The sequence below is a fragment of the Mastomys coucha genome, unplaced genomic scaffold (assembly GCF_008632895.1).
Source record: "Mastomys coucha isolate ucsf_1 unplaced genomic scaffold, UCSF_Mcou_1 pScaffold23, whole genome shotgun sequence".
In the NCBI taxonomy this organism is placed as follows: domain Eukaryota; kingdom Metazoa; phylum Chordata; class Mammalia; order Rodentia; family Muridae; genus Mastomys; species Mastomys coucha.
Window position 1 is genome coordinate 85,471,998 of NW_022196906.1, and position 18,895 is coordinate 85,490,892.

Below are 18,895 nucleotides of genomic sequence, written 5' to 3' on the forward strand. Positions count from 1 at the left end.
GTCTTTAGGTAAGAAGCTTTAATAATGACATGAGCCAAACTACCACATTCCTGACAGAAAATATTAAAGCTGATAGAACAGAAGTATATGTAAGAAACTTCATCTTTAATACATTATTTTAAATCGCTGGTTTTTGTCACTGCTGTTTTTTACCACAATAGCTTTCTGAAACAATGCATATTATAATCCTTTGGACAATACCATTCCATTAATAACTGATTTTTGCATCATAAGATCCTTAAGTACATTCTTTTGAAACAATGACATTTATTCATTTATTTGGTGGGCGACATGTATGTTTTGGCATGTGTGCCCAGGTCAAAGTACAACTTGTGAGAATTCAGTCTCTCCTTCCCCATGAAGGACCTGGGGATGTAACTCAGGGTGTTAAGCCCACATTATAATATTTTTAATCTATTACTTCTCTCTATCACAGTTTTGCTTACAGAGCTATAACTTTCATTTGTGTTTCAATCATCACTTTCTTCTGGTCATCTGCTTCCATTTTTGTTTAGTTGATGGTGATGAACACCACTGCCACCAATAATATACAATAGTGTTCTGACCTAATAGTGTCTAAGAATGCATTCAATCATTGTATTTACGATACTATATAACAAGAAAAACTATGTAGCAACAGGCTTAAAGAACAAAAGTACGATTCTCAGTAGTCAGCCTAAAGGCTTTCCTTCTTAATTTTCCTATGTCTTAGCTCACTTTACGTTAAGCCAATCATACTGAGGTAGAGTATAGTTTTGAGATAATTAAAGCCTGACATAACAAGATACTATTATGAATTTGTTAAGGCATACATGAGACGGAAATACTTTTATCCATTTCACTCTAGTCTTTCCAAAGATGAGTCTTTAAAAAACAAGACACATGTTCTTGAAGATATCTTTAAGACAGACACAGAGGAAAAGTCGTTGCTTTCCCATTCAGCATACCGATAAGGTATTCCCTAGCGCATCAAATGTGTGAAGGTGGCAGCAAGTGATGTAGAGACTGCAGAGGAGACAGAAGACAGTTCTCTTCATGGTGGCTACTTGCATGCTGTGTGCCTGCAGGCCAAGAAACTTTCATAGTTTGCCCCTGTGTTCCCTCTGCCTTCTTGTGGCTTAAAGCAGACAGAAAGCAACTTATAATAATATCTAGTTGTTAGATATTATCTACTGAACAGGTGAGGTACCCCAAACCAATTACTGAAAGGATAGAATTTGCAATTACAAGGGTATGTACGCATTGAGTGTAGGGGGAACTGTACACTGAGATAGATTCAAAGTTCTTGTTAGTTTGGGTTCTTGCCACACCTTCCTCAGAAAGTCTATGATATACATAATCCCCTTATTCTGGTCCCTAGTATCTGGTGGTGGATATACAATAAGGAGAATAGTCAAAAGATGAATCCATTGTAACCTTTTGAAACATGAACTATGATTTTTATGATTTCATCGTATTCTCATCTTCTCAATCTGAGAAAAAGGAACCTCTTAGGTGATTTCATTCACATAATGAAACTATATTGTGTCACCCAGGAATGCAAAACTGTCCAGAGACACAGGACAAGCAAAAATGCCACAGTATCAAAAGAGATTGTTTTTTCTTTCCTTTTGGATCCACTCTTAGCATCAGGCATTAGTAACAGCAAGGCTAATGAATCTTTTAGAATGACTACTATGTCTTCTGCTTCGGTCCCCTCTATTATAACAAAAAATGGTCCATTACATGGTGAACCTGTGAAAAGTATTTACTGATTTTATTTTTCCAGGAAAGAAGATATTATGACTTTTACTATATAACCTAGACAAATTCAGAGCCAATGAAGGCCAATGAAAGTTGAACTTGATCATAGTTCTGGAAATTGACCATGATACAAGAGTGTATTCTTGAAGAATTTCTTTCATGATGTTTATCACTTACGCACTAAAATGGTTTAGACTTTCCATGTGATGAAACCACATTTATGTAATCACTTTTTTTTTTTTTGGCTTCTTGAGACAGGATATCTCTGTGTAATTTAGCCTGGCTATTTTGGAGCTTGCTCCATAACCCAAGTTGGACTGCAACTCAGAGATCTGCCTATCTTTGCCTTCCAAGTTCTGAGATTAAAAGTGTGCACCAATATCCCCAGCTATGTAGTTACTTTTGGCCAAAATTTAAAATTTTAGGGCAGGTATGTATTTATATTTTTCTTCCATTCTTACCTGTTATTAATCACTTTGGATGAATCAAGAGTTTTCATTTCTGTGTATAGTTCAGTGAAAACCCATGTACATTTTGCTTGATGAAATTATTAGCCTCTCATTAATTATGATTAAAATCTCAAGAGCTTAAGAGGTGGCTCAGTGGTTAAGAGCACTGACTGTTCTTCTAGCAGTCCTGAGTTCAATTCCCAGCAACCACATGGTGGTTCACAACCATCTGTAATGGGATCCGATGCTCTCTTCTGGTGTGTCTGAAGAGAGTGACAGTGTAGTTACATACTTAAAATAAATAAAAGGAGCCAGTGGGTCCAAGACTCATTCAAATTAAAGAAAGAAAGAAAGAAAGGAAGAAAGAAAGAAAGAAAGAAAGAAAACTTGTAAACACTTAGCCCAGGCCGTTACCAAGGCAACAATTTCAATGAAGCATTATATAAAATATTTTAAAAAATCTCAAGTAATTGTGCAAGCTAAGTTTAGCAATTCACAAATATAGAACAATAGTATATATATATCCCTGATTTTATATATATGTATATACATATACATATATGTATATGATATATATACATATACATACATATATATGTATAAATATATATTTATATATACATATATAAATGTATGTATGTGCGTGTATATACATATGTGTATATATATATATATATATATATATATATATATATATATATTACACTCTACTGCCAAGGACAGCAAGATATATACAAGATCAAAGTATTTGTAGCCATGTGTTTTTAACTGCAAAGTGCCACATGGAATATGTCATGTTTCCTTTGCCTATAGTATTGATAGTAGGCATTTATGTTAAAACTTACACTAATAGAATGTAGTTATCTCTGTCATCTCTTAAGAGATATTAACATTCCAAATTCTTGTTAAATGGCTAATGTTTCAGAAGACAAATTCCCTCAAAATTGGGAACTTATATGCAAAAAAAATGAAAAAAAATCTTTTTCAAATCATCTATCCTTAAATATATAAATTGAAGTTTGCTTCATTTATGGAGCATATTTTTAACTGCTCTTCACACCTAATGCTTCACTTATACGTCTTTACATTAGTGTTCTGAGCATGCCATATGACGCCAAAATGGCCATCTTTTGAAACTGTGGAATGCTTCATTGCAAAGTCAGACTCTAATCTGCAACCAATTTGTGTCAGCTTTCTGCTTAGAAGAAAATCTCAAATCCTCTCTTAACCCAGGAATCAGCTGAAGGCTCATCTTGGTTTCCTGAGCCCAGCACAATTAGGTGGTGCGTGAATGTGGGCCACATGCGCCTATTGCTCTCCTAGCATGTGTTACTTTGATGTGTTGGGTCGAAGGCTCACTCTTTGCTGGGCAGCCTTCCTCCTGGGTCTTTATACTGCTTAGCAGTTGAGTCCAGACTTTGAAACACAGCCTAATTTAGAGGCGGATGCTGCAGCTGCTGCTGTCATTTCAGATGATTTTTTTTTTCTTTGATGTCAGCTTAGAATCTTGGGTGTTGTATCAGTAAGGCAGCGTCTGCAATTCACAAAATAGAGCATACCATTTCAGCTTTTGTCTTTGCCTTCACATTGAATTTCAACACCTCCTACATTATCAGAAGTTGTAGCTAAGTATAAATAAACAGAAGTACGTTTATTATTAATTAGGAAAAAATGGTCTGAATAAAGAACACGCAGCTGTATTGGCATTAATTTAATATTATTAGATTTGCATGGTGTCTGGGAAACAAGAATCCTAAAACTGAAATGCAAACAGAGTAGCCTCTTGTGTTCCCCTCTTGTTCCCTTTAATGACACCAGAATGTGCCTTCTCTGCATGTCTATTGGACTCATCCTCAATCCGACTGCATTCATTATGTCTGCTTTGCTTTTGTGAAGTGCATGCTTTTCCTTAGCAGGAACTAAGCTAATCCTTCTAGGCAGGAGCAGTAATGGACTGGCTTATCTTCTTCGTCTTCACTAATTGAAAACCCTAAGTCTCTAAAATTCTGTTTATTGGCTTTCTAAATTTGAAGTAGCTTTCTCACCTCCAGGCTATTACCTGACATGAAGAATAGTTTCAAAACCTAAAGGAAGAGAAGATTTGGGGTTAATTACCAGTGATTGCATAAAAGCAGTTGGATACATGGAGGCCCACAAATTCTTTTTCTGCATGTTTCCCTTAGATGAGAAATATTTATCGCGAAGGAACATGAGACAGGATTTGCCCATGTGAATACGGTTTTTCTAAAAACAAAGTGAAATAAACAGCTACTTACTAAAAGCAAGTGAAAATGCCCAGTGCTAGTTTTGATATAATTTTACTTCGACTTACAGAATAATAGTGGTAACTATAGTTTGTCATACTGCTAATAACACAAGCGTCAATCATAGTTAGCAAACAAATTCCGGTAAATGTAATTTACTTTTTTACCCTGCCTGTAAACTGCCACTATATTGTATTCTAAGTAACCTTTTAAAAAAATATAGCCACAATAAATTTTCTGGGGGCAGGAATACTATCAGTTGTTGCTAACAACATACCAAGTTTAAAAACTGTTGTTTATATGAGTTTTTACAGAAGATATTAGAAAAATATTTTGCATTTTAAGAGGGCATAGATAAATGAATGCTTTGTAGCCAGTCAGTGGAATACTACGCAACTACCTAAAATGATTATGTTATACAATTATGGAGATAAATAGTATAAAGTTAAAAAATAATGAAAACCTATGATAATTGGAGCTGTTTTTATTCAAACATGGGATACTTTTTCATTACCAAATATTAAAAGTAAGTAGACCAATGACAGATATGAAGATTGTAAATCTATTGTATATAATGTGCTTATGTACATAAAATTTATTAGTTGTTTTATGTACTTTATGAATGTACTAAGCATCATCTAGATTCTTGATTTATTCTGAATATAAATTCATACATATATATACACATATATGTATGTGTATACCATATATATACATATGTGTATATATGTATATCAGTGTACACATGGTTTTTCTAATATTTTTCCTTTTCAGTGGTTTTTTTCTGTTGTAGAATAGAAAATAAAGTAAAACTATAAAAGTTATTACAAACATTACAAAATATACAAAATAGTAAAATACATAGAGCAATACAACTATGTCACTTTCATATAGTATCTTATATTTGTGTGTAATATATGTGCATGATGTATGTACACATGTTAATGTTTGTATATGCTGTGTGTAGACTTTGTGATCATGTATGTAGAGAGAATTTTGGTTTCTTTTAAAACCGAGTTATGTTATGTGAATATGTTTTTGTTTTAACTCCAGGTGTGGGATATGGGGCTGCTTCAGTTTGTCCACAGCTGTTAACTATGGTTGTCTTGTGTTCTAAAGGGATGTGAATTTTTCCAGCTGGAGCTAGTTTGATTCTGGGGACTCTGGAGAGGGTGTAAATGTGAGAGTCCCGACAGTCAGTGTGTTAACTCTTAGGAATACGGTATTCATACTTTCCTCTGCAGAACTGAACAAGCTCTTTCTGGCAGCAATAGGTTCTTGGTAAGAATGCATAGGCTTCCCAGGGTTTGCAAATGCCGTGGTAAAGGGCATCATTGGACAAGTGAGTGCAAGTCCAGGAGAGACATGCAAGGTAATTTGTTGCCACCAGGAAGTTGCTCTGAGGCCCTAGCCTCAAGCTAGCAAAAAGTATGAACTGTTTCAGACAAAAACAAAGAGCAACCAAGAGTTACCAGGTTATCAAAAAACAAAGCAAAACCAAAACAAAGCACAACAACAAAAACCACTGATCTGAAAAGCATTTGGTTCATTGACTAAGAAAGCAGCAAGAAAACTCGAATATTTTACATTGGTATGGATTATTGTATATTGATAGAAATGTAAGGTTATTTTGTTCAAGTCTTGCTTAATGTATTGTACATATGCAACGTATGCAACTTCTTCTAAAATGTAATGCTAAGTTCTAGTCTTATGAAAGATAACTATTGCAAACTGTTTAGGATAATTAGAAATGCAAGTTAGTAGTCAACTCTAAGTAATCTTACTTGTAATCTTGTTAGGTACTAGTGTAATTAATTACAGAGATATGCTTTATTTAGCCTCTTGGACATTTTTTTTCAAAGTTAAGCAGATAGTAGATAGCCAGAAGCAAGCAATGTTTGTCTATTCAGATGTACTATAGATAGACCGATGAACTTCAAACACTTCAGGAATCTACTGAGTATGGCATTTAGATGTTTTAATAATACAAACCTTTTCTGACAGAGAGACACATCTCCTACTGGCAGCACCCCAATCTACTTCAAAGAAGATGATGGGCACTGAAGAACCTCCACTTGGAATTTGCTTCTTGTGGCAAAGATGGTGGTTGGGCAAAAATCTGTCCTTACCAGGACAGCTGACGGCATGCTGTCCAACCTGGACAAGCAGAACTGCTAAATCACCTGCACAACTCTGTAGAGAGCCAAGGTATGCCAGCTCTTCAAATTTCCTGCTTCACAGAAAAGTCTGTCAGATATTCTGGACCTATTGGCTAAAGATTGGATGCCCCACCAATACAGAATAAACTTGGGTGACTATCCAGGCAGCCAACAGTGTAAAGCTACTTGCTTTACACTTCCTGTTTACTCAGGTAATATTTATCCTTTTTAACTCTCTAATGAAGTTGAAGATTAAAAAAATTATAATACAATTTTCCTTATTTTAGGTTAAAGACATAAAAGCTTGAGTTGTTTAGGATCTAAGAAAATGTTTTAGTGTCAAAAAAAGATGTTTTTAGGTTGATAAAGGCAAGTTATGATAAGAAAGTGATTTAAGTAAAAGACTTTGGACTTATCAAGATAGGATAGATATGAAGTATTTTCTCCAAGGTTGGCATATATACATATATAATATGTAATATATGTATATAGCCTGGGCATTGTGAATATAATTCTTACTTCATAGTTCTCATAATTGTTTTTTTATATAGTTTATTGACATTACAGAAAAAGAAGCCATTTTTTTGTCTAAAAGTTGGAAATATAGTGAGAATTTTGGTTTCTTTAAAAACCCAGTTACATTTTGTGAATATTTTGTTTTAATATAGATGTCAGATAAGAGGCTGCTTCTCAGCAGGTGATTATGACTTGCCTCATGCAATAACAGGAGTGTTATTTTGACCAGCTTCAGATAGTTTAATTCTGTTTTGGCCAGCGACAGATAGTTTAATTCTGGGAAGTCGAGTGGGTATAATGGCAGGGCTCTCAAAGGGCCTGTGGAGGCTGCTGCTCCCCTGGCCACTTCCTTCACTGTTGCTAGTCCCTGCTGGTTCCTACTGCTGCATTTGCTATTGCTGCATTTGCTATTGCTGGATTGCTGGATTGCTGGATTGCTGGATTGCTATTATGACAACAAAGATTGGGCTTGCTCTTAGAAACTTGATGGCCCTAATCAGCAAGAAGTAGTCTAAAGAGTTCTTTTCTCCCTTTCCCCTCTAACCTTCTTTCTCTCCTACCTAGTTGGGGAGGGGCAGTTGGAAGGAATTAGTGTGGAATTAAGGTTGAAAAGGAGGTAGAGATATAAGTACCCAATAAAATAGATTGAGAAATATGTCAACATATGTGTATGCATGTATGTGTGTATAGTGTGTGTACATGTGAATGTGTTTCTAGTGTATGTGTATGTACATGTGCATGCATGTATGTGTAGTGCATATACATAATGTGTGTGTGCATGGACATGTGCATGCATGTCTATAGTACATATAGTGTGTTTGTGCACATGTGCATGTATATGAGTTGACTGTAGTGTGTGATATTGTGTAGTGTATGGTAAAATGCATGTGTAACATGTGCACAAGTACATTCATATGTACAAATATTTTGTGTGTGCATGTTCATGCATGCATGCATGCATGTGTTTGTGTGTGTGTATAGGCCAGAGATCAAAGCAGAGTGTTTTGTTTCATTGCTGTCCACATTCTTTTGAAGTAAGGACTCTAACTGAATCTACTTCTTACTGATAGGCTAGATTGGCTAGTCAGCAGGCTTTAGGGATACACTCATTTTCACCCTCTTGCATGCAATCTTGTCTGGATATTATATATAAATTTCAAGTATCCAACCTCAGGTTTCACAGAAGACAATTTACCCCATCAGCTACCTCCAAAGCTCCATTTTCTTATTATTTTACAAATTAAGACTGGGATTTTTTCTTTTTTTCAGTTTATTTTATGCACATAGATGTTTTGCCTGCATATGTGTATGTGCGTATCAAGTGTGAGGCCATAATAATGTGTTGGATCCCCTGAAGCTCAAATTATAGACAATTTTGAATTCCATATGACTGTTAGGAAATAAACCTGAGTTCTCTTAAAAAGCAGTAAATGCTTTTACTTACTGCGCTATCTCTCTAGCCCTTGGATTCAATAAAGATTTGACAATAATAATATCTTTAATTCCTTCACTTTTAGAAAATTCAAAATTCATATTAAAATGATTAATAATTGTAGTTAATAGTACTTAATAAAAATTTATAACTGAATAGTGATGGTGAAACTATATATGTTTATGTCAAGTATTAGATTAAATGTGAATAGTCATTCAGTGTCCAATATGGCCCTTAGCAAGCATGTGTGGCTAGGTATTTAAAATAATTTAAATTGCAAGACATTAGAAATTCCATTAAGTTCCAAATGCCTAGCAAGAAGATGCTAGATGTTGGGATTGGACAACAGATAGAGGATATTTCTATTACAGAGTGTTTTTTTTGGGTAACAAAAATGCAATTGTTCTTCTTTAGATTTGTTTTATATTTTTCTTATGTTTATGTGTCCAAAGTATGTGCTAGTATTGTGGAGACAAGAAGATGATGTCAGGTTCCTGAAGATGGAGTTCAGTATAGGTGCTGGAAACCAAACTCCTGACCTCTGGGAGAAGAGCAAGCAAGCACCCTGAACGGCAGAGCTACCTTTCCTGAACTTGTACTGGCATTATCCATAATAACTCATGTTCTGCTTCCAGTTTCAGTCTAAAAGCTTATGCAGTGATGGAAGTTCCCAGGTGATAGTTTGAGCTTTACTCCTCTTTTATTGTTACATAGACACTTTGTGTAAGAAGGAGAGTTGACGGAGGGGACAGAAATATAAACACAGAAAGAGACAGAGAAACACACAGACAAAAGACATTGAGAAACAGGGGAAGAGATAGAAACAGGGACCAAGGGACAGAGAGAAATGCAGAAAGTGACTAAGCATACACTCTCTCAGTATGTTATGTTTACATGTGTGCTTATGTGACAAAAAAACATGAACCAAAATATCATTCATCTCTCATGGTTTTTGTTTTGTAAAGAAACGTAGATGTTTCTTCTTTTTACTGCCACATAAGCAATAAGGCATGGAGTCCTGTGCAAATCCAAAGTGTGGGGGAAACCTGAAGGCTACCAGTCATTTAGAGGAAAGGTGGAAGGAAACAGTTCTGATAAGGAGAGGACAGGAAAGAAATGAAAGTCCAATCTGAAGGTGAAGAGCCAGGGAAGCACAAGTTGATAGATACAGCACCATCTTTCTGCAGGCCTGTGAGCAAGCTCGAGTCCCGTGGGAGATTGTGTTGGGAGTTGCAGAGACAGTGGGTTAACACTCAAGGATGCTTGTGGTCATTTTCATAGAAAAAAAATTGTTTTAAAAAGACAAATATAATTGTTCTCAATATAATAATGGAGACACTATGGGATATCATGCAAACAAAAAGTTACCACTAACTGCACTCACTGTTAAGTTGCCCTGACTTAGCTACGTTGTCATTCTAAAGGTGTTCTCAATAAATATCCACAGTGACATGCCATAAATAGTTTATAAAAGTGATGAAGGTCTTCATTAGTTTACAAAAATGAAGAAAGTCTTCATTAAATATAATTCTAAAAATTCCATTTACATAAAGTATTCTTAGCTGGAGTGTCCCTTCAAAATACATGGTTCACTCTGAATTTTATTATTTGAATAACTCTAGCATGAACACTATTTTTATATGAAATATAAAATTCTTGTTCACCTCTCTGTTATTTCCTTAATATGGCTTTCAAAATTGAATTGTTATATCAAAGAGAACACATTTACAGAGCACTTTCTTTTTGATTAAAACTATTTTTATAGTATGTGGTGATAACATATGTTTCATTAGAAGTGACTATGAATGGCTGCTTTTTCAATACATCATTACTTGAATGGTCCATAAAAAGAAATTCTACTAAACTGGAAATTATTATGTATACCTTCTTCTTCATTTATGGTTGATAATAAGTTCCCAAAATGATGCTATAGAAGTTATCTTGAAACAAGAGAAGAATCTTGTATTAAATTTCATTTCTTTAAATAGTATGATACCAGTAAAAGTTCTACCCCATTCATAAATGTAAAATTTCCTCAAAGCATGAAACACTAAGCAAGTGAACAACATCATACTAATACTATTTACTTTTCCTACTGTGAAAATAATACTGAAAACAAAATAATAAATATTTATAATCATTTGGTACCAAGGAATCTATGTCATTTTATTATATTGATCTGAGCTTTAAAATTATTAAGTTATCTGAAGTTATGGGTAGATCTTCAAATTTATGTTGCAGGTAATTGAAGATAAGAGATATTGTAAAATATGTTTACTCAGATTATGTGTTTTAGTGAATTTTATCCAGTTAAAAGAGAAAGCATATTGATAGAGCATACATGGTTTCTGGTGTGCCATTAAACCATTATTTCAAAAATATCATGAAAGATCTTGCTATTATAACTATGATAGGTTCAAACTAAATGAAAGAAGAGGGGGGAAAAAAGAATTAGCAAGGCAGCAGAAATGTAATATCAGGCAGTGCTCTAAGATACAATGCTGTTTGCTTCTTCCGTGACTTTTCTGAACTTGATAGGAGACTGAAAGTAACAATTATTGGCAGCTAATACTCAGTGAGCACCACATGGAAGGCTTCAGTCCAATTGGTTGAAGGCACAACAGCTGTGGTTTCTATGTTAAGCCTATACTCTGCCCGCATACCTGCTTCTCGTGTGCTATGGCTATGCCAGATTGTCACTGCTATGAGGTCCAGTGGAACTTCAAGCAGATTGCAGTATATTTGCAAACTGTAGAGTTGAAGAGAGGGTATAAACAGTGCTAATATTGTTATACTTGCCAGGGATTAAATGAAAGAATAAATAAAAATTAAATTTACCACTAAAATCTATACTAATTGCATCTTTTGGCAAAAAGGAGAATCATCTAGAGATGGTGGAACTTGTAATAAATACATAAGTGTAAACTAAGCTACTATACAAAGAAGTTCCAAAGTTCCAAATTTCCAAAATACTGTGTTCAAACAGTTTGCACATGTGCTTAATATTTATTTGACCATCCTGAGATAAGTGAGGGGTCTGAGTGGGGACACTTTGCCTCACAAAATCATGTTGTGAAGGTTTCTTCTGTGTTAGAGATTTAAAGTTACCAATATTTCTGCCACTGTTCAGGTCCACCATGCACTGGATAGCTTGACTCTCACTGCCCTCGGGCATCATTGGCAGATAATGGTTCATGAAGTCAATGGGAGCAGAGATGACAGATGAGGGGTTCAGAAGCCCTGTGAGTACACACAGTGAATAAGACAGCAAGACCAGCTGCAGGGAGGCAGATCAACTTTACTTTGAGTAATTCAAGGCTTATATAATTTTAGGGGCCTAGGGATGAGGGATGGTGTAGAAATATTCAGGATGGGCAAAGGCTTATGGAACCAAACAATAGCCCTTTAGTATGGGGAAGCATTTGAGGAATATCAGGTGCCAGCTGAACGTGTTCTTACTGGGAGAAAGAAAGTTGAAACTGTAATCTAATCTAAGGTTAAGTGACATTCCACAGGTAGAGGTGTGTGTGTGGGGAGGATGTATGTGTATGTTGGGGGATGTTTGAATTCCCTAGACAAGGTCAAAGTAGAAGAAGCTTTGTCAATGAAGGGAGTCTGCCACATAGCGTTGAGTCCCAGATGGTTATCTGGTCAATGGTAGACTTCAATTAGCAGAGTTTTTCCAAAGTTACCAGTTTTCTAAGTCTGGTAAGACAGATCAGTGTCATAAAAAAGGTGTTGAAGGTGGACTAATTGTCCTTGGTAGACAGCAAGAATAGTGTTTTTGGACTCAGTGTACAGGCACACAACACAAGCACGCATGGTCTTCACTGTTCATGCCAATATAGTGCACAGCTGAAGCATTTGTCCTATGCTGTCCACTCAAGAGTATGACTCTCTATGTGAAGCCTTGATGGAATTATGCTTCAAGCAAGAAGGAACATGACCTAGGATGCTCAGGCTGCTTTCCCTTAGCTAAGTAGCTATGGCCCCAAGAGAACTTATTTTTAGGGATTTGCCCTTAAGTTTTCTCATTTACTATTTAACAAATGATGGTGATTTTGATCTTCCACACAGTTATAAATTTGCAAAGTTTTCCATTGTCCTCATACCTTGGTACACATGAAGTTTAAGCACCTAGGAACGTTTCACTTGCTGCGAAGGACTAGGGAGATACAATGGCGCCATATAGCTCAGTGTAGCCGATTAAGTGCCTCATACAGATTTATGTTGCTCAGAATGTAATGCAGTTTGTAATTTTCCTGAGAGCTGTATCATTAACATCAAAACAAAGTAAAAAATACTCCTCCACCCAGAGAATATAACTCTGCTTATGAATATAAGAATATAAGTTCTGCTTATGGTATAATGCTTATGGTATAATGTGCTTTCTCAGGATACAGCATATGAAGATTACATGACAGCTATCAATTTGATTCGTTCCTGATGATCATGTAGTTCATTAGAGCTACATACTTTATAAAGGTTAAGTAACATTTCTATATTCTAGGTTGTTAGGGACTTTGGTGGAAAAAGTAATTCATTTCATACAAACAGAGAAGAGAAAATGTAATTAGTAGTGGGTTATTTGAGTGTGGAATCAGTAAGCAAAAAAAAAAAAAATTGCTATCGTGAATTTGTGTATTGCCTACAGTTTAGTTCCTGTACCTCACCTATATTCTTCTTGCATGACTTTTGTTAGAAAAGGTCACATTTTGAGTAATTGACTAAAAGTATAATTAAAGATAATTAACAAGTAATGCAAGCAAAGGCTGCACAATTATAGAAGTGAATTTTGCAGTGATAAACTATAGCAGAAAGTTAGTGTTGCAGCTCCTGAAAGACATTTTTCTCTAAGCCGTGCTTAAATTGCTTCCATGAGATAGAGAGAATAAAAGGCTTTGGGAACATTGTTATTTCTCACTTCAATTATTTTAACCTATATATCTCTACCAAACTTAAATTTTAGTCCACCTTATAAATGACAATACAAGATGGATGGCTTTTATGACTAAATAAATTGTATCGAGGACTAACTGAATTTTTATTCTTAGATTTGAGTAATGTTTAAAAATCACTAACATAACACAAAACATATATGTTGAAATACAAAGAAATATAAATTTCATCTGTTACTCCCTCTCATTCATTCTATCTACCTACCATCTATCAATCTATCTGCCATCATCATCACTTATTTATTATATGCATATATGTATGTGTATGATCTTATATACAATGTCTACGCTCCTGGAATATAAGAAAATATGGAACATTTATCTTCTGAATCTGGCTGATCTTTCTCAATGATAATCTGCCATTGCACATATTTTTATTAAACAACATAGTGTCACTCTAATTTATGGCTGAATAAAACTGCACTATGATTGTATATTTCTTTTTTTGTACTTTTAAAATAATTTTATTGACATATGCTAATTATATTTAATAATGGTTTTCTTTATGGCATTTCCATACAAATATATAATATTTTCACATTTATTGGACTCAAATGTACACAGAAAAAAAATAACAATTTTCACTTTTATGTAAAACTTAATGAATTGTTCAAACTGACTCTATTAGCTACTTTTGTCATTGTTGTGACCAATTCCCTGACAAGAAGTAAATGAATAAGGGTTTGGCATGGGTGGTGGGAATAGGAGGCCAGAAGGTCACATTGTAGTTACAGTTTGCCAGTAAGGACCATCTTGCCCCAGCAAGGCTTCATTCCCTAAATGTTTACAACCTTCCCAAATAGCAGCTGAAGAACAAGTTCATGTACTAGGAAATGGAATCTTACCATCCACCCCTTTTACTATCCCTCTCTCATTCCCTTTTGCCCAGTTATTCTCCTTTTGCCCAGTTATTCTCCTCTAGGAATAGCCATTTCTTGACTAATTGATCAGCATATATATATTTCTTATACCAACTATATGTCAATGGGCAATTTGGCTGATCTCATAGTTTGATTATTATGGACAGTGCTACAGTAAATATAGATATGCAAATTTCTCTGTGATATACTGACAGAATTCTCCAAATACATAGCTTGTGGTGATATAGTTGGAATTTATGGGAATTCAATATTTAGGTTTTGAGGAACCTCCACAGTGATTTCTATTGTAACTGCCCCATTTCCATCAGCAAAGTGTATGGATTCATTCTCTTTTCCATATCACCTACATGAACTGTTTGTTCTCTTCATGATGGCCATTCCAACCAAGGTGAGAATGAATCACAAAGTGGGTTTAATTTGCATTTATAAAGGCTAATGTTGCCCAATGTTTTTCATGTAATTTGTACTTATTAAAGTGATTTCTGCTCAGGTTGTATATCCATTTATAGATTTTCATAATTTATTTTAGTAACATTTCTTTTTTGAGATTTTTAATATATTCTAGATATTAATACCATCAGATGCACATTTTCTGCTATTATGTGGTCTCTATAGTTTCATTATCTGTATAGAAAGTTTTTGGTCTCGTGTACTTCTATTTGTCAGTTGGGGAAATTATTTTCTTAATTATCAAAGATCTTTTCAGAAAGCCCTTACCAATGTCTCTATCTTTTTTTTTTTTTAAGATTTATTTATTTATTATATGTAAGTACACTGTAGCTGTCTTCAGACTCACCAGAAGAGGGCGTCAGATCTCATTACGGGTGATTGTGAGCCACCATGTGGTTGCTGGGATTTGAACTCATGATCTTCCGAAGAACAGTCAGTGCTCTTCCCCACTGAGCTATCTCACCAGCCCCTGTCTCTATCTTTAAGTATTTATTTTGTCTATGTTCTCATAGTTTCAGAATTTTACATCTTTGCTGAATTGTAAATTGAGTAATATGGACCTAATTTTATTTTTCTATATTATTCTATCCGTTTTCTAGTGCTCTCTGTAGAAGAGAATACCTTTTCTCCAGTGTGCTTTTTGAGAATTTTTTGTCAAAAGTCATTTTTCTTTATCAGTATGGGCTTATGTTTAGGCTTTCTATTCTATGTCATTGATCTATGTGGCTGATTTGTGTCAATGACATCCTATTTTCCTTACCATGACAACACATACTCTCTCTCTTTCTCTCTCTCTCTCTCTCTCTCTCTCTCTCTATGTGTGTGTGTGTGTGTGTGTGTGTCTACATATGTGTGTGTGTGTGTGTGTGTGCTTTCAGATCTCCAGTGTCATTCTCTTTGCTCAGGATTGCTTTGGCTAGTCTGGTTTGTTTGCTTTTGTTTTTTGGTTTGTTTATTTTTTCTTTCACTGAAAGTGATTATTTGTAAAATTTTGCAAAGGATGACACTGAAATTTTGATAGACCTTGCACTGAAGATGTAGATCATTTTTGGAAATATATCTGTCTGCCTGTCCATCCGCCTACTTATCTGTCAATCTACCCATCCATCTCCACCCATCTATTTGTACAAATATAACAGATGCCTCTGATACCTGAATTCTGTCTCCAGTCTACTCTTCAGTTGTTTTTCAGTGTTTTAAAATTATGCAATAGAAATTATTTAGGTTCATTAGTTACAGTTACTTATGGCTAATTATTTTATTTTTGATGCAACTATCAATAAGGTTGTTTACCTGATTGTTATTACTATACAGAAAAGCTCCTGATATCTGTATGTTGACTTTGTGCCTATCTATTTCTCTGTGTTTATCATCTCTACTGATTCCTGGCGCGTGCTTTAGGGTATCTGTGTGTAAGATCACATTATGTACAGAAGAGATAAATTTAACTTATTCCCTTCCTTCCTTCCTTTATTTATTTATTCCCTTTCATTTCTTTATTATATATTATAGCTCTGCCTTCATTTTCAGTTCTATGCTTAGTCAGAGTGGGGAATCTCTACACTTTTGTCATGTCCTTGATTTTAATGGAAATATTTTACATTTTCCCCATTGACACTTTAGCATTGGATACACATTACCTTAATATAATCTCTATAATCTTAATATAATCTCTAATATAAAGAAAGTGTTTTCTTTTTATTCTTTGTTGTTTCAGAACTTTTGTAATACAAGAATATTGGGCTTTTTCAATGTCTTTTTCTACTTCTAATGAGATGATCATGTGATTTCTATTTCGAGTCCACTTATGTGATGTATTACTTTTATGACTTGTGAGTTTTGACTCATACTCTATTTTTTTTTGTTCTTTTTTTTTTAATTTTCTTTTTTTTAAAAATTATTGGTTATTTTATTTACTTACATTTCAAATGTTATCCCCCTTCTCAGTTTCCACTCCTCCTCAGTGTAGTCAGATGGCCACGTTCTCAGTAACTTACCAGAAAATAAGATGCAGACCCAGTGCCTTTCCTTGTCATTTCGGCAGGACATAGTATCTCATCTTGTTTGTGTATGCCTTTCCCTTCTACCTCCAGCCTTCTGCTCTCCTGGTGCTCCGCCTGTGGGCAGCACAGATGTTTATCTCTCTCCACTGCACGCTTTATTTTTGGAGATGCTTTGGGAAGCATATGTTTACATGGGAAATGCGTCCTCCCTTCTCCCAACACCTTCTTGTGCTGTGTAAACAATCTTCATCTGCCCCTCAGATCTGGGCCACGTGAGACTTTCACAGCTGTCAGTTTATCTTTCAGCTTCTTTGCCCTGGTGAAGTGTCTTCAGAGGATGGAGCCTTTCCTTCTCTCTTCCAGATGAGTTGGAATGCAGATTTTTTTCCCCTCCTTCCAACTCAGTTTCCTTCTGTATCCCCAGCATATTGCCCACCCCTTTCTTCTAAGTCTCTCTTTGTACTAGCTCCCCAGATGTGATCAAGGATGAATGCTCTCTGCTCCTCATTTTAATTTTCCTTGTAAGTGCTTGGTTTGGATGAGCAGGGAGAGCCAAACCTCACACATTAAATGCATTATTCTCATGAACACCTCCATCTTCCGGATTTTTTTTTTTTTTTTTTTTGGATTTGACAGAGTAAGCCATTGTCATTCTTGTTCATTCATTTCAACTTTTGTTATTTCATCAAAAGAAGAAATGTGTGTGTGTTCTACATATAAGAATATATCTACAAAATATGATTATATGTAAAGCAACATAGGGAATGGTTATTTTAATGTTATATATTTCTGCATATAGATGCATGTGTATATTTAATTTATATATACATGTTTTATATCTATGTTGTTTATGTTTTAACTTATGTATGTGCACACGTCTTACAAATGGAAATCTCAACTTGTCTTTCATTCATTCAACACATATTTAAGAACTACATATAATGTATCATTTTTCTGCAGCATAGCATTGAGGTAATAGAAAAAATAGGGTTTCCTTTCTCAGAGTTTGGGCTCTAGCATGAGACAGGTGGTCAACAAATTCACTAGTAATTGAGGCAATTGTGATCAAAAGCCAGATGAGTTGAAAACTAAAGTATAAGTGGAATCCTTGATAAAAAAAAAAATGATCAGGTGATAAGAATTCCAGAGGAGGGGAGCAGTAAAAAGAATCTAAGAAGTAACTGGTACTGACATAGCTGGCAGAAGATGCCCATGTGAGTGAGTGTTGTGAGCAGGGTGGAGCAGGTTAGATATAGTGCAGTGGTGATAGCCATGGGTCCTAGAGCAAACACAGAAGTTTGAATACAGGATAACTATTTTCATTGTTATTCTACATGCCCAGGAATCCATGAAGATCTTTAAAATTCTTAAAAGGGAAGTAACACAATTTGATTTATATTTGTGAAATATGAGTTTTTCTACTTTGCTCTTCTATCAAAAATTGATAATTGGCTTAATGGAGGTAATTTATATGATACTTTATAATTACCAACCTTAGTATAATGGGGGTCAATCCCCCCTCCTCTTAAATACCATCAGCCTACACTGCTATTTTCTACCTGAAATTCCTTACTCAGATATAGACCATGTTTATGGGATTTTACCCTTCAGCTTGTTTCCTTAACTCAGGGGTTCTCCTCCCAACACTGACATAGGACATTTTAATATACAGCTACTATTCCACTGAATTGTGTCCCAGCTTCTCACCAGGGATCCATGTAGTCCTGGTATGTATTCATTTTACATCCTAATTGCAACCCTATCTCCTCTCCTCCTAGTCCCACCCTTATGCATCCCCTTCTTCCATCTACCCTTTTTCTCCTCAGAAGGGGAACACTCCCATGGATACCAACCCACCCTGGTACATCAAGTCAGAGCAGGACTAAGTGTATCCTCTCCCACTGAGCCAGACAAGGCAGCCCAGCTAGGAGAAGGGGATACAAAGGGGTGGGCTGAGTCAGAGACAGCACCCTCTTCAGTTATTAGGGGGTTCACATGAGGACAAACCTACACGTCTACATATGCATGGGGGGGGGGGGC

General features: G+C 35.3%; 1 long non-coding RNA gene across 1 annotated transcript in view; it reads left to right on the forward strand.

Annotated features, from left to right (window-relative positions):
- Positions 1–1,839: 1,839 nt before the first annotated feature.
- The window catches only part of LOC116072440, a 34,534-nt gene continuing 17,478 nt past the window's right edge, over positions 1,840–18,895 (forward strand). The window contains exons 1-2 of the long non-coding RNA XR_004111450.1: positions 1,840–2,173; positions 6,461–6,664. This is a non-coding gene — a long non-coding RNA (uncharacterized LOC116072440). The remainder of the gene's footprint in view (positions 2,174–6,460; positions 6,665–18,895) is intronic.